The 24,633-nt window shown below is 44.3% G+C and overlaps 1 protein-coding gene across 2 annotated transcripts in view; it reads right to left on the bottom strand.

The window, feature by feature from the left end:
- CLSTN2 (calsyntenin 2) overlaps positions 1-24,633 on the bottom strand; it is a 576,448-nt gene that overhangs the window by 42,010 nt on the left and 509,805 nt on the right. The window lies entirely within an intron of this gene.

The raw sequence follows: 24,633 nt of genomic DNA, 5'->3' as shown, positions 1-24,633 counted from the left end.
TTTATTCTAATTATGAAAGGGGGAGAAGGCATTTTTGGGTCAACAATTTTATTGCAAAGAATCCAACCAACATAGTGAATGGTATATACTGAGTTTATAGAAGCTCAACAGGATGGGACAAATGATGCGGGCAGAAGAATGCCTAAAGATCCAATCATCAGGCAAACATTCGATTGTGGCGGGTCATCTCGATCACATAATTACCAGTTGTATATGCCAGCAAGCTGTTGGTGGACAGGTGAGGGTATCAGCTTAAATTTGTTTTGTATAAAAATTTTTCTTAGTTCTTTAGTAGACAAAAAGTTAAATTGGAATTATTTTTCTAAGTTTGGGGATAGAGGGAGCCATAAAAAGAAAGAAGCTAGATCAAAAGTAGAAATCAAGATGAAGATAGAGTAGCGGAGGCGGAAGGAACAAAGAAAGAAGAAAATGGGAGAGGAAAGAATTAGGAGTTAGAGAGGAGTGAGAGAAAGGCAATGAACAGGAGAAGAGGAAGAGACATGAGACACAGAACAATAGGAACCCTCCAATCCCTTTGTCTTTGTCTCTATAGTAAGGCTTGCCTGTGGAACTGTTGTAATCTCATGCTCTGTTAGACTCAAGCAAAATAAATTCTGAGAGAGATGGTCTGGACTTGATGCAGAACACTCTTACATGTATGTCCCCTCACAACATTTTATTCCTAAGAACTTGTGGTCTTAGGGCTGGGAACCAAAACTTAACCCTAATAGATGGGTAGGGACATTGGAGACCAGGAGGGAGTCACAATTCTGACCTCAAGGGACTAAACTCCCACGGCATGACCCAAAACAGGAATCAAGACTGGATGTCTTGGGAAGAGGGATAGAAAGCAGGAAAGGAAGAAAGGCTGAAGAATGATGCTCCCCTCCCTCCAGTCCCCTAAGTGAGTGCCTTGGGAGTCATGTTAGACTCACTCTCCTCCACACTCCCTGTCCCTGTAATCCCTCTGCATCCTGTGAAATGCCCCTCTGAAATGTCTCTCATCTGTATCTTCTTGTCCCCATGGCCCCTGCCATCTGTGACAGCAGAGACAGATGAGTTCTGCATGAAGGTGACCCCAAGGTGAGGGCATCAAAGCCCTCCCTACATCCCACATTGGATTAAATGTGCTGTTTCTCATGAATAGATAACACCAACAGGGATGCTAAATGATCTTTTCCCTTTCATTTTGCAATAAGAATTTTTTCCTTAATGTTCTTTTTATATTGTCCTGTCTCATGTCTCAGAAAATTGCTCCTTTTGAAGCCCATTAGTCTGATAAAGCCTGATGAATATTTTAGGGGCCCATGGAAGATAAGCAGAAGAGGCCCAGGCAGATGTCTCCAAAGTCCTGTGACAATCCACTGGTTTCACAGCTCAGTGCCCGTTACACCTCACTAGAGGCCCTAACCCAATTTACACTCCCCTCCTGCTCAATGCCTGAGACCAGATACTGGGCTGGGAGCAGGGCTCACAGGCTGGGCCTGTGTGGCTTTAATGGAGTTGATCTAGCACTGTAGATGTGGCAAAAATGAAGAGCTGGAGCCACAGTCTAGGGGTGATAGAAGAGGGAGCAACTAGGAAGAGTATGTAAATGAGGAAGCATCCAACCCAAGGAGCCCAATGCACCCTGGTCATGAGGTTTGCAATCAACAGCCAGGCAGCATATTCCAGAACCTGGAATATGGTTCACATCCTGGAGATGTTCTCTGAGGCATCAGGAACCCTCTGGTCAGGCTTAGAGCACAGAGGGACCCTGACCACACCCCATGCCCTTTGAAATGTAGGCAGAGCTTGAGAGCCAACCAGACAGCTCTGGGGTTCTCCCTCATCCTGGCCACCATCACCACCTGCACAGGACACATCCCCTGGAGTGTGACTGCCTTGTTAGATCCACGTGCCAGCTGCCTCTACTGCGTTCCAAGTCTGCTGAAGCAGGTTGGAGGGAGATCCTTTGGCTTGATTTCTTTCAAAACACTTATAACATTTTTGTAGGACAGTACAAAAAAATTGCAAGGGAGAAGTAAAATAGTTCCATAGCTCAACAGTAGCAGTGACTCCTCTCAACATTACAGTCTCTCCTAGGCAGACCCCTGCCCAGCTTTTCTGAAGTGTGAGGAGCAGGCCCCGTGGTGGCTTGTGTAAAAACAGTGACCTTGTACACCCGGCTTCGTTGTTTTTTTTTAATTTCAAATTTCATTAGCATATCCAAGACTCCCAGCAGCCTCAGTGTACATGCCTATAATAACATTCCAACCTTGCTGGAAAATGGACCTTTTCTATTTATAGCATTCCTGTAAATATCCTGTGAAACAACAGCTCGGAAAGGTCTGCTTGGATCACACTGCGTACAGGATTTGAAAGTGTGCTGGTTTCGCTTAATGTCAGCATTAAAATGCCTTTACCAATTTTATTTTAGATGGCTGTATAATATGAATATACTATAATATACTTAAATATTCTCCAATTATCAGGTATTCATATGTACTTGCAATTATAAATGGTGCTGTAATGAATTTCTTTGTGCACAGATACTTGTCTGCATTTCTGATTATATCCACAGGAAAGATTCCTGGAAGTGGAATTATGGGGTCAAAGGTTAGAGGTATTTGAAGTCTCTTGACACATATTGTTTTGGTTTTCTTCTACAAAGGGTTTGTGCTAATTTAGACTCCTATCCTGAGAGTTGGAGAGGGCTCATGCATTGTACCCTTACCATGTTAAGCACTAAGAAAGGATAATCTTCTGGCATTTTGGAAGGGGATACACTCATCTCATTTCAATGTGGGTCACGGAAGACGGCACGATTTATAGTATCCAAGGTCAAAAGGGAAGGGCCTTCTGTGAATGGGGAGAAAGACTCAAGAGGTATGAATGATTAGAAACTTCCCCAGTTAGCTTCTAATTGGATATCCAACAGGCTTTTAGCTCAGACTAGGTTTATGCCTGCAGACTTCTCACACCAAGTAATCTATGAAGGCACCTAAAGGAAATGCCTAATTAGGGCTTCATAAATGGGGATCTATGATAAAGGAGAAACCTGCATTAACCCTCTGCTAGAACTGCAGGGACAAACTGTAGTTGAAAAATGACCAAGCCAGGAGGAAGCAAAAATAAAGGTGTTGATGCATAGCTCAACCAAGAAAGAAGGGAATCAGGCAAAATGACCTTTCCTGAGGGGAGAGGAACGCTCTAATTCCCAATTGTTTGTGAATCACTGGAGAATGCATGCACACCAAGCATGTCCAATGTCATCCCTGATGTTCGAAGCCTCAGCTGGACCAAAGGCAGTCTGCTCTCTGAAAACGTGCAGGTGTATTCCTGAGGTGGGCACTGCAGCTGCTGCTCAGCTGGTGAGTGAAACAGAGACCAGCAACCCAGGGGCAGAGGTTGAGGAATTATAACAGGCAAAATGTCAAAGGCAGTCTGAGTTGGGAGTAAGCTGGCACTCCAGGATGAGTCCAGTGCCAGGGAAGTCTTCCTCAAGAGGGGAGGAGCAGGCCAGGCAGCTGAGGGGTTGGCCCAAATGTCCTTTAAATGCCACATTGGAAGTTCCAAGTTAGTTCTCCCAGTAAATCAGGTACTTCTGAATGCAGCTACTCAAGGTGCCATGCACTTATCTACCAACTACCATGTGCTAGGGAGTGTGCTGGGGGCTGCACAGGATGCAGTACTTGTCCGATACGTGCTTTGCCTTCATGAGCTTCAATCTAATGGTACTAAATACACAAAAGACCCAAGGGTAATGGGGACTGAGGTAAGAGTTATGGACTTGGTGGATAACTTGGTGCACTGTGAGATTCCAGGGAGGGGAGAGATGACTTCTGGCTGGGAGAAGGTGGTATCTAGGGTGGATATGGAAGGGCTGTTAAGATTTCATTAGGAATAGACAGCAAGGGAAAAAAATCCAAGTAAATGGAGCAGAAACCTTCTATTCCTTTAATTATTCATCTCTCTTTTCTGTTGCCAAAGAAAGTACTAGGTTTAGGGCAAATAGCAGTTCACTCATTCATTCACTTCTGCAGACATTTACTGAATATATATCCTGCATTGTGAATGAAAGAAAGCACTTACATTTCTGGAGCTTCCAGTCCAGTCACAGAACTGACAAAACCCTTTTTGTGATTCATGCACAGGTTTTGCAAGGTGCCAGGTTAACCTGGTGGAGGAGGGGTGTCTGGTTGCACTGGGAGGAGGAAAGGGGCAAAGACACAGAGCTTGGAGGGATGAGGCTGCAAGGATAGACCTAGAAGTGAGGCCCAAGGATGTGTACTATTTTTATTTTGTAGGCGACAGGAGGTCCAGGCATTTCTGGGAGGGAGGAGGAGGGTGGTAGTCATAACAACAATTAATCTTGGAACATGTTTTTCCATTTTGAAGCAGCTCTTCAGATTCTTATACTATTTAATCCTTGTTGCACAAGGGCCGGCAGTTGTGTCTTAGGCCCCTTTAGAAAATAAATAGGAAAAAATGGCATGGTTTCTAATCTCAAGGAATTTATAGGAGTAATGTAACACACACACACACACACACACACACACAGTGTGCCTTTCCATTTCACACTCAACCAGTGGCTCCGCTTCTCAGACTCCCTGCCAAATCAGGATCTTCAGCAGAGGCTGCTCTCTGGAGTGGTGAACTTGTATGTCAGTTGTCCCTGAATGGCCCCACTTGATGTTCCACAGGTACTTTAAACTCATTCTGTCCAAAATTGAGCTGAACACCCTCCATGCTCCAGCCTCACCTGCTCCTTCTCCTGTATTCCCCCTCAGCAAATGCTTCCTCACCTGGTCAGTCATCCAAGCCAGAACACTGGGCACTGCTTTGGACTCCCCAACTCCTCTCCCTCTACTTAACTTACTGCCAAGTTCTGGCGATGCTTCTCTCATCCATTCTCACCTCTCCACCCTCACGCCTACTCAGAACTTACAATTTGTACCAGAGAGGGGTGAGGTTGAAAAAGTGTGTCTGGGGCAGGCTTTTGCAAGGTGGAAAGCATTTGATCAGGGAAAGGAGACCACTTATAGCAGGCGAGTGATGAGAAAGCTCTGGTGTGAGTGTGGGTTGAACAGAGTGAGCAGCCTTCTCTGGACCGGCTGCCACGGGGCAGAGGCTGGCACGAGTGGCATGGCAGGGCCACAGAGGAGGCACTGGAGGGGGCCTGCGGGCTAGGCCTGTGGGTAACGGGCTGGGCACCACCCGTGCTTTAGCAATTTCTGGGGAATCATGTTCTGGACTTGGTAAACTAATTGAACCTCCTTAAATCTTGGCTCCATCGCCTGTACAGTAAAGATATTAATCAGATCTGTATCATGTGGCGAATGTGTCAGTCAAGCTAAAATAAGCCCTGCACAATACTTTGCACCTATTTTCAGCCTGAGCAGCTATGGAAACCCCTTTTCTTTTCCAAATACATTGAGATTCTGGATAAAATGTAACAACACTAAACAAATAAGATAAAAATAAGAAATCGAGAAAGAGAACTCCTTAGAAGAACGCCCCCCCACCCTCACCCCCACCCACCCCGACCCCACACAAAACAAAGTTGCACCTGAGAGTTGAAACAGTGGCCACTTGAGGGAACTGGGCCCACCCCATTCAGTCATGCTTTCACAGCCCATGGGAATGAGGAATGGAGACTCAGGTCCTCCATGCAAGGAAAGCCTGAGTGGCACGTATGTTTCCATGAAGCCCCCAGCTGCAAAGGGACTGACTGAAGCCCTGTCCTGGGACAACCACTGCCATCAACCTAGGGCTGTGGGAAGTAGGCCCGCCCAGCAGCCTGGAACCTGTGCCAGTGCACTGGATCCACAGGTACCAGCTCACATGGTGTGGAAATCCAGAACAGAAATAACGTAAAAATGTGTCCATGAGGTCTTTAGGGATCCTGGCAAAAACATACTCAAAACCTGTCCCCAGACATGTCCCCACAACCCAGGGCCTGAGCAGGACAATTCCTGTCGGAGATAAGCTTAGAGTAAAAACTTACAAAACAGAGAAGAAACGACTCTGCATGTGTGAGAATACACAGACAAAACAAATACACACATTCAATGCCAGGAACCAGAGAAAATGGAGCAATTCAAAAGGGAGAGGGGAAGGCAGGTTTGAAAACAAACGAAATAAAATTCCAGATATAAGACAGCTGTTGAAACAGAAATAGATTGTTAAATTAAACACAAGCTGAAAACAGAATTAGGGCATTGAAAGGCAGATGAAATTATAGCTCAATGATCAATTTGATAAAGCAGTTAAGGGACAGATTCTATGGCTCACAGAAGGACACAGTCCAGCAAACCTCCTGTCAGGTGTGTGTGTGAGAGGTGAACTGGCGAGCGTGGTGGGCCGGGCTCCCAAGGGCCTTGTGTGCCCGCTAATGAGTGTGTGACTTCATCTTAGTGCCTTGTGTTCTAGAAATCCATTCTTTACTTCAACAGTGTTATCATGTGTGAAATTCAGATGACAGTGGACACAGAGCTATGGAAGTCCCTGTCCCACAGGACACATTTGAAGGGTAAGCCAAAACTGAGCTTTGTTTCTGGAAATGGAGAGCTATTGAAACCAGGAGGACTGAAACCATGCAAACCGGCTTCTCACTTGCAAGGCTGTTTGGCCTCAGACCACTGTTTTGGAACATTAGAAAGAGGAGGCTTTGATGAGTGCCAAGATCAACCTCATGCCAAAGCAAAGATGCTAGCCTTATTTGCAAATCTATTTAAGATCTTCCCAGGAGGTCGCCTGCACTTCTGAATGAGCAGGGAGAAGTGCAGCGTGTTTTCAGCAGAGGGTGATGATGACAGCTCAGAAAGCACTCCCTGGGCCTTCTGTCAAAAGCAATTGCTAACTCTGGGGGAAGAATACAAGGAGCCGGGGACATGAAACATAGCCAGTGTCAAAGAGACCACCTCCATTTGCAACTTGATTGAGTAATATTTAGGCAAAGCCCCAAAACAATCCTGGAAAGCTGCCCTTGAAATGTGTGCAATTTGTGCAAGAATTATTAGCACTCAGGATTTAAATTTATCCATGCGGAGAGAAAGCACATCTGTGTTTTATGCCCTGAGGATATGCCTGGTACCCTGGCACCATGCTATGATTTTTGTCTGTGTGATTAGCTTACTGGACCAGCTGGTTTATTCTTTCCCACCACTGTCTTTAAACAATGTCAACCAACTCTTCCTTTTTTACCCTTGGATGAAGCCTGGGAAGATTCCTCAACTTCCAGCTCTTACTGATTGACTCATTTTCATATATTAAAAAATGCACTTCCATTAGTCTCTTATTCAAGTCAAGCTTCTCTTGCTCCGCCTGTGGCTGATCTGAATATTCTGCAAAGCCCCATGGAAGGAGATGGATGGGGCTGACATAGGAGTCAGAAATAAGGGCAGAAAGTTTGTTCTCAATGAAGTGAGGACTGTGCTGTGCCTCCCCAGAAGTGAGGTAGAGAGACAGGACCAGCCAGGGGAGATGAGGTCCCTCACTAGCTGTCACTTGGGAAAGTGCTCTCTTCAGACCCTTTCAGGTTTCTTTCCCAACTGGAGTTTTCTCAAACATTTCCTGCAAGATGTTGCATGAACAAAGGTGTCCAAGGTCAAAATGTTTTGGAAAAGCCCATTTAACAGAGTTAAACAGGCTTCTATTAGTTAGACTCCTTGGAGCAGTTGTTCTCAAAGTGTGGTTCTTGAACCAGGAACATCAGCGTGACCTGGCATTATAGACTGACCCCCAAAGATTTGTGTATTGAAGCACTAACTCCTAAAGTGATAGTATTTGGAGACAAAGCCTTTGGGAGATAATTAGGTTTAGGTGATTTTGTGAGGGTAGGACCCGTGATGGGATTAGTGCCCTTAGAAGAAGAGAAAGACAGACCAGAGTTCTCTCTCTCTCTCTCAGCCCTCTGTCAGCCAGGAAGAGGGCTCTCACCAAAAGCTGAGTCAGCCAGCACTTTGACCTTGGACTACCCAGCCTCCAGAACTGTGAGAATATAAATGTCTGTTGTACTAACTACTCAGTTTATAATACTTGGTTATAGCAGCCTGAGCTAAGACACCTAGGAACTTGTTAGAAATGTAATCTCAGGTTCCACCCCAGACTCTCTGACTCAGAAACTTTGGGGGTGGGGCCAGCAGTCTTCCATCCAACAAGACTTCCAAGTGGTTCTGAAGGGCTTTGTTTGGGAACCTCTGCCTCTTGAAATAGGGCTGAGCTGGTTAAAGTCCCATCCTGTGGGTGCTGCCCACACTGCAAAAACCTGTGAGAGTCTCAAGGTGCAGTGTAATGATATGATAGGCACTCAGTAATGAGCTTTTATAGAATGACTGCCGACTGAATGAACGAATGGATGAATGATTACAGTAACAGCCATCAACACTGGAAATGGTTCCTCTAGAAAAGGGGAATTTGAGGGTCCAACTCAAAAAACTGGAGCATGGCCCTTGGAATAAGGGCATATCTGTGTCAGATACTCAGAGTTCTGGCAACCTTACCAGGCTGGCACTCCAAGAGGAGGGGCTGAGAAGGCCCAACAGACATGGAGATTTCTGGATGAGGGATGAGAACCTTGTGGGGAAAGTAAGGAGGGTGAAGATCATCAAATATGGTGAGTTCTGATAAGACCCTGGCTCAGTAAGTGCAGACACATGTTGCTCAGGCCTCCTACCGGCCTCTGGCTTCAATGCCCATCCTGGGGTATTGGCATCTCCTTATATTCCCACCAAGTGGCAGTGGCTTGGAAGTGAATCAGCTCAGGAGATATTTCAGTTTACTGTCTTAGCTGGACTAGGACCTGGGGCAAGTTTCTTAAACTGGCTGAGTGCCAGTTTCTTCATCTGTGAAATGGTTAGAACACCTGTGTTGCAGGAAGATTTATTTATGCAATGAATATTTACTAGTAGCAATTATAGGTCAGGAGCTACTGTAGGTGTTGAGTATATAAAGTGAGCAAAAATAGATGCAGTTCCTTCCCTGAGGGAATAGACAGAAAATAAAAAACTCACATAAAAAAATGTAACCATTATAGGTATGTATGAGCCCATAGTTAGGAGATTTGACCTACTTCTGGAGATCAGGAAGTGATGGTGAAGGAAAGGAGGCAGATAAATGGACCAATGGGGGTAAGAACATTCAAGGCAGAGGAACATGCAGGCAATGGCCCTGTGGCTTGGACACAGATGCTCAGGGAGCACTTGTGATATGGTGGCCAGAGGATTGGGCAGCACGGGTGCCAGGGAAGCATCAGCCTCTGCCCTTTTCTCAGGCCCACTGCTGCCAGCATGCTCTCACATGCAACCCAAACTTTTTGCCCCCAGGTTAGTCTTCCTGTTTACTCAGACCAGGCTCTGTGCTGCCCCAAATCTATGGGGATCTCCATTCCCCACAGACATAGTGCTCACCCCTCAGCTTGACCCTAGAGAGGGGCTGTACTTCAACACTGAGGCTCTGGAACCAGGCCTCCTGGGTTCAATTCTGATTTGACCACTGCCTAGTTGTGTGACCTCAGGCAAATCACATTCTCTTTCTGTGCTTCAGTTTTCCTCCTCTGCAAAATAGATATAACAGTAACCACCTCACTGGTTGTGAGGATAAATAAGTTAGTATGCGTATAACACTTAGAATAGTGCCTGAAATAGTGAGTGCTCAAAAAATGTGGGTGTCACTAAATGGCATTGTACCTGTTCCTTTTTACCCCCAATTACTTACATTATTCTTGCCATGAGCTTTCTGCCCTCTGCCCATTCAGTTCAAGAAATACCCAGCCAGCTTGTGCCGTGTCTCTCCCCACCAAGTCACCCGTACTACTTCTACTGTACCAGCCTGCACCATCTTCTGCCTACCCCACCCTCCTAAGTTCCTCACAACACTCAACGCACAAATGCAATTTCACATTTTCTACTAACCACATTAAAAAGCTAAAAAAAGTGAAATTAACGTTAATAATATACTTTATTTAATTCAATATATCTATTTATAATTTCAACACATAGAGGCAACCTCAGAGATTTGTAGGTTCAGTTGCAGACCACTGTAATAAAGTGCATATTGCAATAAAGAAAGTCACATGAATATTTTGGTTTCTCAGGACACATAAAAGCTATGTTTTCATTATACTGTAGCCTTAAGTGTATGATAACATTATGTTTAAAAATGTACATACCTATTTAGCTAAAATTGCTAACTATCATCTGAGCCTTCAGGTAGTTGTAATATTTTTTGCTGGTGAAGGGTCTTACCTTAATGTTGCTGACTGATCAGGGTGGTTGTTGTAGAATGGTATGGCTGGGGCAATTTCTTAAAATAAGATGACAGTAAAGATTGCTGCATTGATTGGCTCTTCCTTTCATAAACGATTTCTCTGTAGTATGTGGTGCTGTTTGATAGCACTTTACCCACAGTAGCACTTCTTTCAAAATTGGAGTCAATTTTCTTCTCAAACCCTGCTGTTGCTTTATCAACTAAGTTTATGTAATATTCTAAATCCTTTGTTGTTATTTCAATAGTATTCACAGCATTTTTGTCAGGAGTAGATACCATCTCAAAAAACTACTTCCTTTGCTCATCTGTAAGAAGCAACTCCTTATCCATTAAAGGTTTATCATGAGGTTGCAGAAATTCAGTCACATCTTCAGGCTCATCACATCTTCAGGCTCCACTTCTATTTCTCCAACATCTGCAGTTATTTCCTCCACTGAAGTCTCGAACCCCTCAAAGTCATCTATAGTGGCTGGAATCAGCTTCTTCCAAAACCCTGTTAATGCTGACATTTTGACCTCTTCTTCCCATGAGTCATGAATGTTCTTAATGGCATTTAGAATGGTGAATCCTTTCCAAAAGGTTTTCAATGTACTTTGCCCAGATCTATCATAGGAATCAATATCTATGGCAGCTATAGCCTTCAAAATGTATTTCTTACATAACACAACTTGAAAGTAAAATGATTCCTTGATTCAAGATCTGTAGAAAAGATGTTGTGTTATCAGGTATGCAAACAATTTCATGTACATCTCCATCAGAGCTCCTAGGTGACTAGATGCCTTGTCAATGAGCATTAACATTTTGAAAGGAATCTTTTTTTCTGAGCAGTGGGCTTCAAATATTCAGCAAACCACATTGGAAATAGATGTGCTGCCCTCCAGACTTTGTTGTTGCATTTATAGAACACAGGCAGAGTAAATTTAGCATAATTCTTTTTTTAAGGATTTTCAGAGTGACAAATGAGCATTGGCTTCTACTTAGCCACCAGTTTCATTAGCCCCTGACGAATGAGTCAGCCTGTCCTTTGAAGCTTTGAAGCCAGGCACTGACTTCTCTCCAGGTGTGAAATTCCTAGATAGCATCTTCTTCCAGTAAAAGGATGTTTCATCCACATTGAAAATCTATCGCTTAGTGTAGCTACTTTCATTAATTATCTTGGCTCGATCTTCTGTATAATTTGCTGCAGTTTCTACAGGAGTACTTGCCACTTCACTTTGCTCTTTGATGTTACGGAAATGGCTTCTTTCCTTAAACCTCATGAACCAATCCCTGCTACCTTCAAACTTTTCTTCTGCAGTTTCCTCACCTCTTTCAGGCTTCACAGAATTGAAGAGAGGTTGGCTGAAGGGAAGATTGTGGCTGGTTTGATCTTCTTTCCAGACCACTAACACTTTTCTCTGTATCAGCAATAAGGCGGTTACACTTACTTATCATTAGTCTGTACCACAGAGTAGCACTTTTAATTTTTTTTTATAACCTTTCCTTTGCATTCACAACTTGGCTAACTGGTACAAGAGGCCTAGCTTTTGGTCTGTCTTGGCTTTTGACATGCTTTTCTCACTAAGCTTAATCATTTATTGCTTTTGATTTAAGTGAGAGATATGGGACTCTTCCTTCCACTTGAACACTTAGAGGCCATTGTAAGGTTATTAATTGGCCTAGTTTAAATACTTTCTATTTCAGAAAATAGGGAGGCTCAAGAAAAGGGAGAGTGATGGGGGAGCGGCTGGTCAGTGAAGCAGTCAGAACACATACAATATTTATCAATTAAGTTTGCCATCTTACATGGGCATGGTTTGTGTCCCCCAAAACAATTGTAATAGTAACATCAAAGTGTTAACATCAAAGATCACTGACCACAGATTATTATAAAAATATAATAGTAAGAAGAAGTGTGAAATGTTGTGAGAATTACCAAGATGTGACACAGAGACATGAACTGAGTGAATATGGGTGGGGAAATGGATAGAATTGTTTGATGCAGCATTGCCACAAATCTTCAATTTGTTCAATTGAAGTGCAATAAATAGAAGCACAATAAAATTAGGTACTCTGTAATCAATATTAAAAATCACTAACATTTTACGTTTTGCTTTTCTTACTAAGTTCTTATAATCCATTGTGTATGTTACATTCACAGTGCATCTCAGTTCAGACTCACCATGTTTCAACTGCTTGACAGACATGCACAGCTAGCAGCTATCCTGTCAGTCAGGGCAGTCCTTGACTCTGGGATCCACAAGGGTACAGAATGCAGTAGGTTCTCGATGAATGCTAATTGTGTGAATGAACAGCAACCATGCTCTGCAAAGCCCCTGCCTGCTCTCTCCCGAAGCCACTTCCTCTGTTACTGGGAACATAGCTTTTTGCCCACAACAGGGATCAAATCCTGGGTACCAGTTGCCAAATGATCTTTCTGAAGAGAAGGTGAAGGGAGTGGTTAAAGAACCCAGAGGCCCAGGCAGCAGCATAAGGAGGGACGTGTGAAGAAAGAGAGGTGGGGTGGTGAAGATTTATGTTGGTCAAGTAGGACTGCCCTGTCTCAGGAGCTCTCAGCCTCCATGGCTTTAGGCAAAGAGAGGGAGAACTGAGCAGAAGGAAGGAGGCATCTCCCAACAGAGTAACCTCAGTTCCCTAGGGATTTGACAAGGGAAGCAAGGATCCTCAGGAGGAATGAAAGGAGGGATTACCCTGGTGCAAAAATGTTTCTTTCCATGCTTGATTTCTCCTCTTGTTCTCTATTAGGCAGATAAACATCAATGAGCAGTCACATGTCACCCTCTTCACCCTCAGCAGTCACATGTCACCCTCTTCACCCTCAGGGAGGCTGACATCTGTGGCAGCTGCAGAAGAGTAGGTGGGAGGGTCCCCTGGAGCCTTCACCAGCCTGCTGGGCCCAGGGAGTAGCAGGGACTTGCTCCAGGTGAAACAGCTTGTTAGTGGCAAGGTTGGGGCCCACAACTCCTGTTCCTGTCCTTAGGCCTGAGCTTTTGAAAGTTATCTCTTGGCAAAGATGAGAATAAATCATAGGCTCTTTGAAGAGGACCCAAGTATATTAAACAAATAACTTACTGAGATATAGTTAACTATTCAGTAATGTATTTGAAGAAAATTAATTTTTCATTCTGCCACTCAGAATATTGAAGCTGGCTCTCCATAAATACACAATCTGACTTCTCCTTGCAAGTTAAAAAAAGGAATGTCAGTGGATATCTTTAGAGAAACATAATTATTATTTAGATGACATATTTCCTATCTTGGTGCTGGTGAATAAACCTCTCCTGAATAATTCAAATAATATATTCTGAAATTCTGCCCCTTTGAGCTGATCTTGAATGGAATTGGTTAAGTGTTTCTTTCCATCTGCAAAGACACAGCATGTGCCAGTCAGCAAGTACATCCTGTATTTCAGATCTCACTAGAACGTCCTTCCTCAGGTGTTAGCTCCTTAAACCTTCCACGGCATGGCTAAGCAGCCACTCGTCCACCAGGTATGTCTGCCAGCTCCCCAGAGGAGCAGCTGAGACCAGTGCGCATTTCCACCAGAGCTGTTGGAGCTCCGGCACAGATCGTCTGCCACACGGCTTCTCACACTGATCTTCTCTGGTTGAATTTGGAGGGCTGGATTGTAATTAAAGGCTGTCAGTGGGCCAGGGCTGTGAACATCACATCAGTGCTCCAGAAAAGATCCATTGTAGCTTCATGTGGATCGCCTGTTCCCCTTGCAGAGTGATTTCTGTGGTGAGGCTGATGATTTGCATTTCACAGGGGCCTCTAGGGAAGGCCTGTGAACATGTTGCTTCTGCTTGGAATTCTGTGGCAGAGAAATTGGGTACTTTCTCTGAATGACAAGTCAATCCATTAAGTTTGGGAGCATCTGTAGAAATCTTTAAGGAACAGTTGAAGTTTTAAATCCATTAGAACACCCAAGATCGTAAGACCAGGCTGTTGTGGATATTTGCCAAGTGGAATTCTCACACCTGGGTTCTGGTCTCATACAAAGCTTTGGGAAGAGTTTAAAATCCAGCAAATGCCCCTCCTCCTACCCCCAGCACCAACCTTTCCTTGCTTTCGAAAGAAAGTGGGGGTGGTCCAACCAGCTCTATGCCCAGATTAATCACTAGCTGTGGATTTCCTGAGTGGTGATTAGGTACAAACATGTGCTCGTTCAAAGTTCAACCTGACCGTAGCTGTCAGAAAATATAAATGGCCCTCCACATTCACTGAGGTAAGTGGGGCTCATTCATCCTGGCTTCCATCCAAGCTACACTATTTAGGGACCGGATTTCACAAAGTCTTCGAGCAATGCTGAGAATGCCTAAGTCCATGACTCTGTGTTGGTCTCTGTATTAGTTTGCTGGGGCAGCTACAATGAAGAACCAACCACTGGGCAGCTTAAAGCAACAGAGACTTATTGGTCTCAGAGGTCTGCATCCTCGAAGTCTGAAATCAAGGTATTGGCCGGGTGGCCCTTCTGGGCAAAAACCTGCCCCACACATCTCTGGTGCATCATCTAGCCTCTGGTGGCCACAGGCATTCCTTGACTTGCAAATGCATCACTCCAGTCCTCTGTCTTCACATGGCCTTTGCCCTGTGTGTCTGTGTCTTCACATGGCCGTCTTCTTATAAGGATACCTGTAATAATGGATTAGGGGCCCATCCTACTCCAGAATGTCCTCATGTTAACTAATTCCATTTGAAACAACCCTATCTGCAAATAAGATCACATTCTGAGGTATTGGAATTTAAGACTTTAACATCTTTTTTTGGAGGGACGCAATTCAACCCATAACAGCCTTCTTTTGTTCCCTCCATGTTCCTGAGGTGCCCAAAGGGTGTGCATAGCATCCAGTCCTCTTACTATGACAGGAAAAGCAAAGTGGCTATACAGCAGGTCTCCATCTCCTGTTTTTGTATAAGGAAAGAAAATTCTTTGAATCCCATATGATATGAGTAACCTCTGACATGTTATATGTGTTCAGGAAGTGCTGCTTCTAAAAGGAGAATCTCTTATTAATAAATAAAAAAAGAAAAGGATCCCATTATAGGTTCCATAAACCATATTCATTCATTCATTCATTCACTTATTTATTCATTCAATAAATATGCATGGAGCCTGATGGAATCACCAGGCACCCTGCTCTCTGAGGAAGAGGTTGAGGTCCTGCTGGCGGAGCCTGAAGTCTTGGCTCTGCTGAGCCCAGCCTCCCCCTCCAGTGATCTGGCAGAAGCAGGGGAGATGTCAGACATAAGACCATTTCATGGGATGTTCATTTTTATGCCTGAATGTGAACTAATACATATGTACACTATTCTCTGGGCCTGGCAAGTTGTTGAAAGCTCCAGGGGACCCTCCCACCTACCCTTCTGTATAAATATATGTCTCTATCCCTGGGTTCAGAACCCAAAACCCCTGTAAATAAAGATACTAGGAGAATCTTTTGTTCTAACAGTTTTTGACCCCTGTTCCTGACACAGCTCCTGAGACCTTGCATTTTCTGAGTGATAGGAGCACCTGACACCTAAATGCCTTGCAATTTTTCTGGATGAAAGGAATGTTTTTGTTCTGATAAGGTGGCTCTTGATGGGCTCCTGGAAGACTCCTGGATGGGGTCGGTCACCAGAAAGGGCAAGCCATGATTGGAAGCTTGGGAATTTCAGCTCCACCCCCATTCTCTGGTGATGGAGAAGGGGTGGAAATGGAACCAACAATCCAGCATGCCTACATGATGAAACTTCCATTAAAATCCCAATAGTATGAGGTTTAAGGAACTTCCAGGTGTGTGGACACATCCATGCACCAGGAAGGCAGTTCACCCAATTCCACGGGGACAGAAGCTCCTGCACTCGGGACCCTCCAGACCTGGCCCTATGTATCTCCTCATTGGGCTGTCCATCTGTATCCATGCGTAAACTGGTAAATGCACGTGTTTCCCTGAGTTCTGTAAGCTGCTCTAGCAAATGACAGAATTTAAGGAATGGGATTGTGGGAGCCTCTGATTTGTAGCCAAGTCAGACAAAAGTTGTGGGTAACCTGAGGATCTACTACTATAGTTGACCCTTGAACAATACAGGTTCAAATTGTGTAAGTCCACTTATATGCAAATCTTTTGATAAATATATTGAAACATTTTTTGGAGATTACTACCATGAAGCAATCATATTGATTATAATAGGCTACAATAAAGAAAGCACATTGCTGCTTCTTTGTTATCAATGCTTGAATCATTATACGTGTATAATATACATTTTTTCACATTATATTTTTCACTTTTGATATTTCGTGTTAGTAAAACATATAACATCTGCAGTGTTTTGTCTCACATAACATAAAATTGATTAGGAACGGAGAGACAAGTCATTTTGTAAAAGAGACAACATAAACTTATGGTATTGATACATACAGTACAGTACTGTAAATGTATTTTCCTTATGATTTTTTTGATAACATTTCCTTTTCTCTAGCTTATGTTATTGTAAAAATACAGCATATATTACATATACCATACAAATTACGTGTTAATTGTTTATGTTATCAGTAAGGCTTAGGTCAATAGTAGGCTATTAGCAGTTACGCCTCTTGGGAATCAAAAGTTATATGTGGATTTTCAACTGTGTGAAGGGTTGGTGCCCTTAACTCCCTGCATTATTCAAGGGTCAGCTGTACTTGCCACTGGCATCTGCAGTGTGGGGGCAGTCTCGTGGGACTGAGCCCTTAACCTCTGCAGTCTGTGCTAACTCCTCTTAGTGCTGGAGTTGAAATAAATTGTAGGACACCCAGCTGGCATGGTAGAGAAGTGCTTGGTGTGGGGAAATAACCCATACATCTGGTGTCAGAAAAGTCATGAGTGTGGTATGGCGTGAGAGTAAAGGAAAAACATACAGGAGAATTTTTCCCACATATACTGGGTTCAAAGGGAGCCACAGGTTTATCTGGTAAGGGGAGGGTAGCCCTAAGGAGAGGGGGAGAAGGACCAGGACAGGTGCACGCTCCCAGGTGCCTGTGGCTGGCAGGCTGCAGGCTGCTTGCCTCTCCTGTGGCTCTCTCTGGGGGATCCCAGATGAAGCAGACCCTCCCTCTATGCCAGGCATGCACACCATGGGTCCTCAGTCGCTGTGTGAGGGGGAAGTTCTCCTTACAAACCAGCTAATGCAGCCAAGCCATGAAAAGTTCTTTTTCTCCCCTGTCTTAAACTCTTGAATAAACATGTTTCTTTTTTTAGAAACTTCTTTAAACAAGTTGCATTTCTCACAAAATCTTGGGAGACAGACATATTTAAGTCACCCCCAACATATGGAAAAATAATAACTTCCTCCAAAGATATCCACACCCTGATCCCTGAAACCTGTGACTATGTCACTGTATGTGGCAAAAGGATTTTTCAGAAGTGATTAAGTGAAGGATTTTTGAGATAGAGCGTTATCTTGGATGATTTTCAGGTGGGTTCAATGTAACCACAAGGGTTTTCGTAAGTGAAAGAGAGAGGCAGGGAGTCAGAGAAGGGGATGTGATGACGAAGCAGGGGTTGGAGTGATGTGGCTGCTGACTCTACAGACAGAGGAAGGGGCCATGGGCAAGGACCATGGTGACCTCTAGGAGCTGAGAGGGTCAAGGAAACCCATTCTCCCACAGAACCTTTCGGAGGAGCACAGCCCCTCTGACACCTGGATTTAGTCCTGAGACACCTGCTTCAGACTTCCCACCTCCAAACTATAAGATATTACATAATCCTTGCTCCTCCAAACACACTGACTTCCTGTTTTCTCTTTGTATTAGGCTCTATTATTGCACCCCACCTCTGTTCACTCTCCACTCCTTCTACTTTTCCCACCTGGACTGTCCTCCAAGGCCAGTTCCCACCTTTCCTTCCCCACCCTGCACCCAGGCCTTTCCATCCCCACTGCCCAAATCCTCCACTGATGCAGGCATGGTGTGCTCTAACCCCCAAGTCCCCTTGGTATTTTGAAGAGTGTTGCTCATTAAGCGTAACCCATGACCACTTTAGATCAAGAAAGAAACAAGAATCTCATCTACCTAAGGACATTTAAAAGGGCTGGGCTGACTGTATACATAGCACAGCTGGTGACCTACTGAATCTCTCCAAAGCCAGCATTCCCCATGAACTACATGCTCTTTATTGATCATAAGGGCTCATTTTCCTGAAATGCCCATAGAGATTCCAACACAGAAATGGTGCATTGTGATGTGGGGGGCTCAGCAGCTGCCCTTTGTTCACACCTATGCAGACACAGGACTACTCAGACAGTCCAAGGTGTGCTCCTTTGCTGCAAGTCTTTCCACTCAGAGGTGTGGGGTTGGTCGGCCCTGGGCCCAGGCATGGCTAGACCTGAAAGGTGTGCCCTTCAGGTTCCCTGAAATGTCTCCCTAGGGACAGGCCCATTTAAGAGAAGGCTCCCATTCTGTCATCTGCAGTCACCGGTGCCACATCTTCTCTCATCTGCTTTGTGGCACTCACTGGACTGGACAAAGAACTTTCCATGCATTGCCTTATTTAGTTCCCCCAACAACTCTTGGAGGTCATACTATTATTATTGCCATTTTGCAGACAAACTGAAGCTCAGAAAGATTCAATAACTTGCCCAAGGTCACACAGTGAGTTTGTGTCTAGAGCCCTGCCAGAAAGCCTTGCTGCTCCAAGTGTTAGTTTCAGTCAGCAGCCTTCATATCTGCTAGCAGCACAAGCATCACCTGGGAGCTCATTAGAAACTAGAATCTCAGACCCCACCCCTGCCTCCTAAATCAGAATCTGCATTCTAACAGGACCTCTCAATGATTTGCATGCACATTCAAGTTTTAGAACCTTTGCCCTAAACCACTGTGTGGTACTATCACTCAAGAAAAAAAAACACCATTTATTGAATGTGAATCTGAAGAGCTTGTCTGGTAGGGATTCCTGCAGGTCAAATGGCAGTAGGCACTGTGGGAGACTGGAGGGCCTTGGAAGAGGAGAGGGGGCCTCTAGAAGCATTCCATGTAATCCCGAAGCATTTAGCTGCCAGGGGTGTCCCTCTACCCTGTACCTAGTGCTCAGGCCAGGTGGGGGAGGGCTGCTTCTACAGGTTTACCAGAGGACTGATGCTGGGCGTTTGTCCTCGTGTGGTGGCCTTGGGAGCTGATGTCCTGCAAAGGGCACTTGAGCGGCGATCAGGCCTGCTTTTGCAAACATCTCTGTCTGAACTGGATTGTCAGTCCCTTAGCCGAAGGAGAAAGCAAGCTAGCAAGAACCCAGGAGAGACAGAGAGAGAGATTGAGTGAGCAAAAGCAAAGCAGGTGAGTGTGTTGATCGATTTGGGGAGGTGCCTTCTGCACTAGACAAGTTAAGTAAGAGCTGGCTCTCTCAACAGCTGGACTCACTCCATTAAGTAGTGTCAGGGGGTCTCCTCCTTTTCCCCAATACTCAACCAGAGGTAAGAGGGGCAAGACTGGTACTCAATCATTATCACTACTGTCTTTAAATCCATTAATTTAGATCTTATGTATTTATACCCACCTCCTTCCTCATCAGATTTAGGATTAATTTGTATTAAAAACAGACTTTTAATAACCATCATTAATGACAACAACACCAATCATTGTCCACGAATGAAGTTACACTTTATTCTTTTCAAAGTACTCTACAATATGACCCCACTTTTACCTTAGTACCCCTGGAGGGTGAATAGGTGAGTATTATTTGCATTCTGCATATGAAAGAAGTGAACTCTGCAGAAGTACAATGATTTCAACAGAGGCAGCTATGGGGTGGGAGACATGAAAACCAAACCATCAGTAACAAACAACACTAATAAAATGAGAACAGACTCCATACTGTGCCTCAGGAGGACTTAATCCAATTTCTCATGCTCTAACTCAATCCATGTTTTAGATTCATGACTGTAGAACCCTACTTCAATGGTTTGCTTTGCTTCTGTGGTAGGATTGCCCATATCTATTAGAAAGTTTCTCTCATAGATATTCTGGGTGTATTCCTAATTTTCAAATATGCTTTTCTTATGTGGTTATTTCTCCTCTCTCTCTCTCATGGTTAGTATTATCTTCGGCTTGGTTTGTTTTTTCAATTCCCAGATTTTTTCTGGGCCCTTAAACAATGACCAGCCAGCCTAGTTTGGGACCAGCCTCTGATATCCAATGAGAAGAAACATCTGTGTGTTATGCTGAGTAGGGGAATGAAGTGATATTTATGTCCAGAATCTCTAAGATCAGAAGCTGACTCTAAATTCCTGAATCCCTCCTTGGGGACCCCTAACCTGAACCTTCCTGATTCCCCATGAAATTCCCTGATTTTCACACCATGCCCTCCCCTCAATGAGAACCTCTGCATTTCGACAGAGGCTTTAGGTGTGTGTACCCGTAAATGGCAAGGGTAGAACTTTAGGCATTAGGCACCTGGCAGGCTAATCAGAGACACTCAGCAAGAAGTGTTCAGAGATGGGAGGATTATACCACCCAGGACACCGTGGGCAATTCTGCTAAGGAGCAGAGCTGCCTGCACAATGACCAGTCTCTCTATCTCTAAATGTTGCCCCAGCGTCCAGGCTGTGGGGGCAGCTCAGCACCAAAGTGGGTCTTTGTTTCCTAGTTGCCATCTCAGCCCTTAGCACAGAAAAAGAAAGAAAAGAATGCCCAAGCCTAAGGCACCCTCCTTCCATGTGCTTGGCTCGCCATTTAATTACAAGGTCCAATCAAACTAATCGCACATTGGGGACCTTGAAGACATTAGGTAATTAAGGGCCGCCTGGCTGCCGAGTTCCAGAAAGGTAGACTGTTTTTGCTGCAGTCAGTAGATGGGGCTGTGAGTCATGCAGTGAAAAGGCAAACCTTAAGACCAAGGAGATCAGGAAAAAGAGAGGCATCTGGAGACAGCACACTCTCTCAGAGCTCAATGTTAGGTCGGTGGGGCCTCCATCCTTTTTTCAGAGTCAGCAAGGAATATGAGTGTTTTAAAGCAAAATCCATTATCATAGAAATCAAGTTTCTTCATCAGATTTCATGGCTGAGTCGCAGCTGGCAAGAGCTGAGTTACATGATGATTAAATAAGGTCAACCAGCTAGGGAAGTGCTGGGCATGTAATACCCGCTCAATAAATAGTTATTATAATATAATCATTGTTAATTTTGGGGTTTAGTGCAAAAATATTCATCAAATGCCCATGATACCAGACACAATCTCAGTGTTGGGGATTCCAAGGACATGCTGTTCTTGCAAATTCTTGGGGTTTCCAATGACAAATGCAACCACGGCTGAGAAAAAACACTTTGGGAAACAAAGCCTTATACTTGGCATGAAATGAGGAGCATTCAGGGCTACCTTGCTGTATAAAGAGAGGTGGTGACAAGGGCTACTGGCTGTGTCAATTCATCCTCAAGCATCCATTGTAGCCACTTTGGGGATGAAAGAGAAGGGGTCTCTTGAGGATATGACTCTTAGTGGAGGGACCAGATTCACACACAGCAAATAATTGTTAAATTTTATTTATACCCTGGCCCATCTAAAACAGACTAAATATGGCTTATGAGAATAAAATCAATATACATTATATTTAAATAGGAAATAAAAGAAGCAGTGGCAGGGAAAATGCAGGTAGGAAAGTCTACCGGGCACCTTTCTGGGCTACCTCAGATCTCAGCACTACCTCTTTAAGGGAGGTATGGGGGAGGGGCATGGCCACGCATTGGTCATCATGGTAAATAACTTTGCACAGTCAGCCCAGCTGCTGCCCAGTGATGGACTTCCCTAGGGTACAACCCAGCAGCCTCTCACCCTGCTGTAGGGCTCCCCAGTCACCTCTGAGATAGGAGGCACAGCCAGAGTCATGTCACCCAGACACACAGGAGCGTGAACACTTCTGAATTATTGGGCAAATAGGAGACTGACGCCAGTCTCCCTTTCTCTCCTCACCTACCACAGAGCAGTTAATTTATGAAGAGTTGCTAACTGCTTTGGAAGAGCAATCAGCTTAACTTGATCACAAGCAGTGTCCAGCTTGATCATACAACTTTTAATTTATTTCACGCTTTCCCTCCCTCATTCCCTTTCCCTCACTCTCAGCTCCCGGGGCTTGCATACCTTCCTATAAAGGGGCAGATCATAAACTTATGCTGCAGTCTTTGCTTTCTAGGGGCTTAGACTAAAACAGAAAGTCAAGGTGAAGTCTTGGAGTGGGTATACACGGTTTGTCCCCTAAATATAACCTGAAAGGGTCTACATTGTTTAGCTGAGACTGCAGCCAGTGGTTCCAAGCTTTGTAGAAGCCAAAGAAAAGAGGAAGCTCAGTGTATTCTGCTGTCTGACCATGCCTGTAATGTGGAAAGGCACCTTCTGTTAAACGGAAATGGAATTTTTTCTTATGCTGAGTCCAGCAGAAATCTCTCTTGTGGGGTCTCAAACGAAGACATTGTGTGACGTAAAGACCAAAGAGTTTTGGAGCTGGTTCTCATAATACCCTTCAACATGACCTGAGGTGTATTCCAATAAGGTCATGGAGCCGGTGAGGTATTACAGTGCAGTGGTTGACATCAAAGTGGCATGGGCTCAGCTATGATTTCCAATTTTGCCACCAACTACCTGTGTGACCATAGACAAATTGAATGTCTTAGGTCTCAGTATTCTTCATTTGTGTAAATGGATCACGGTAAGGATAAACAAGATAATGAATGAAAAAGGCTCAGTATGACACTCAGCACATGTGAGTGTTCAGTAGAGGTTGCTATTGATAGAACTATTCTGAAGAAGTGCTGGGATGAAGCCCAAGTACAATGTGGTTCTCAGATGGTGTATCTTAATTCAAGGACTAAGTACAGAGTAAGTATATTTTGAGCTGTAGCTCCTATTTTTTTCATCAGTGAGGGCTGCTTTTGAATTTCAAACATTTCAGGCTTTATATATAGTTGTTTTAATACTTGTGGTCTGAGAGAATAATACAGTGACCTAGAGCTAGCATTTACATGTATAGGAATATGTCATTTTATAATGACTGTTCATCTGAAATGCAGCGGCACACACAGGCTATGTGTGTGACATAGTTGGCAGGGCAGGGAATTCAGAGACCCCTCAAGCTCACTCAGGTTTGGGCCCCATGGTTTGCGGATCCTAAGGAGTGAGACAGGGTACTCTTTTTTATATTTCAGTCATTTTGAAGAATAACTAAACACTAGGTTGTTTTGTTTCTACTAACTACACATGTTACAGAAGCACAGAGAAAAGAATATTAGGAAGGGCTGTAGCAACCACAAGAATCTAATTTCCCTTTTTCTCCCTCCCTCCTTCCTTGCTTCCTTCCTTCCTTCTTTCTTCCCCTCCCCCTCCCTCTCTCCCTTCTTTTTTTTTATTCTACAAATACTCTGTGACAGTTTCTGTGCTAATGTTGGAGATTCAGTGATAACCACAACAAAGGAGGCTTCTGCCCCCACAAAGCTCGCAGTCTGTAACAGAGACAAATATTTAACAAGTGATCATATAAACAAAACCATATATTTCAAATTGTGATGAATGCTTTGAAGGAAGAGCACAGAAAGTGACTGTTTTAATACAGGGGTGTCAAACTCATTTTCACCAGGGGCCATATCAGTCTCACAGTTGCCTTCAAAGGACTGAATGTAATTTTAGAACTGTGTAAATGTAACTACTTAGTAGTTAAACGAGAGCTTAGAGCTGCCACCATGTAGAAATAAGGTGCTAGGCCGAATAAAACAAGGTGGAGGGCCAGATTCGGCCTACGGGCTTTGTGTTTGCACCTGTGTAACAGGAGGTCCTCTAGTCTGGGGACCAAGGAAAAGCTTGCTGACTATGGGCTGGATTCCTGGTGGAGAGTGAGCCTATGGACAGGCCTCACTCCTCTGATTAGTATGATGGGTAATGAGATCCCCAGCTGCGAATAAGGCCAGCCTTCACGATGGACATAAGCTCCTCAGCCTCTCCAAGAAGCTGTGTGTTGTAGGGGAAAGAACACAGGCTTTTAGAGAGACCAGTTATGGAGCTTTGTGGCTTAGAATAAGCCGCTTCAGTGCTCTGAACCTCAGAGGGCCCATCTGTACAATGGGGCTAGTGATCCTTCTTTGTGGACTACTGTGATGATTAAAAGAGTGAATGCAGGCACAGCACCCAGAGCAGATCCCAGCAGAGGAAAGCTCAGTAAAGTTCATTTCTTTGACATTCTTCTTCCTCCTTCTGTTTTATTACAACCTGGCAATATCATATAGCCCCTGATATGAGAAGGTGGGAACTTTGCCAAGTATTTCTTTGTGAGCCACACAGAACCCAGCTTAATGCCTATTGTAAAGCAGGTATACACAGTTGGCACTGCTCAAAAAATATTTGACTGAAGAAGCAAACTTGTCATGTTGCCCTTAGGTTCCATGAC

Source organism: Phyllostomus discolor, chromosome 7 (genome assembly GCF_004126475.2).
Source record: "Phyllostomus discolor isolate MPI-MPIP mPhyDis1 chromosome 7, mPhyDis1.pri.v3, whole genome shotgun sequence".
In the NCBI taxonomy this organism is placed as follows: Eukaryota; Metazoa; Chordata; class Mammalia; order Chiroptera; family Phyllostomidae; genus Phyllostomus; species Phyllostomus discolor.
The sequence above is the reverse complement of the archived record's forward strand: the minus strand, read 5'-3'. Positions and strand labels throughout refer to the sequence as shown.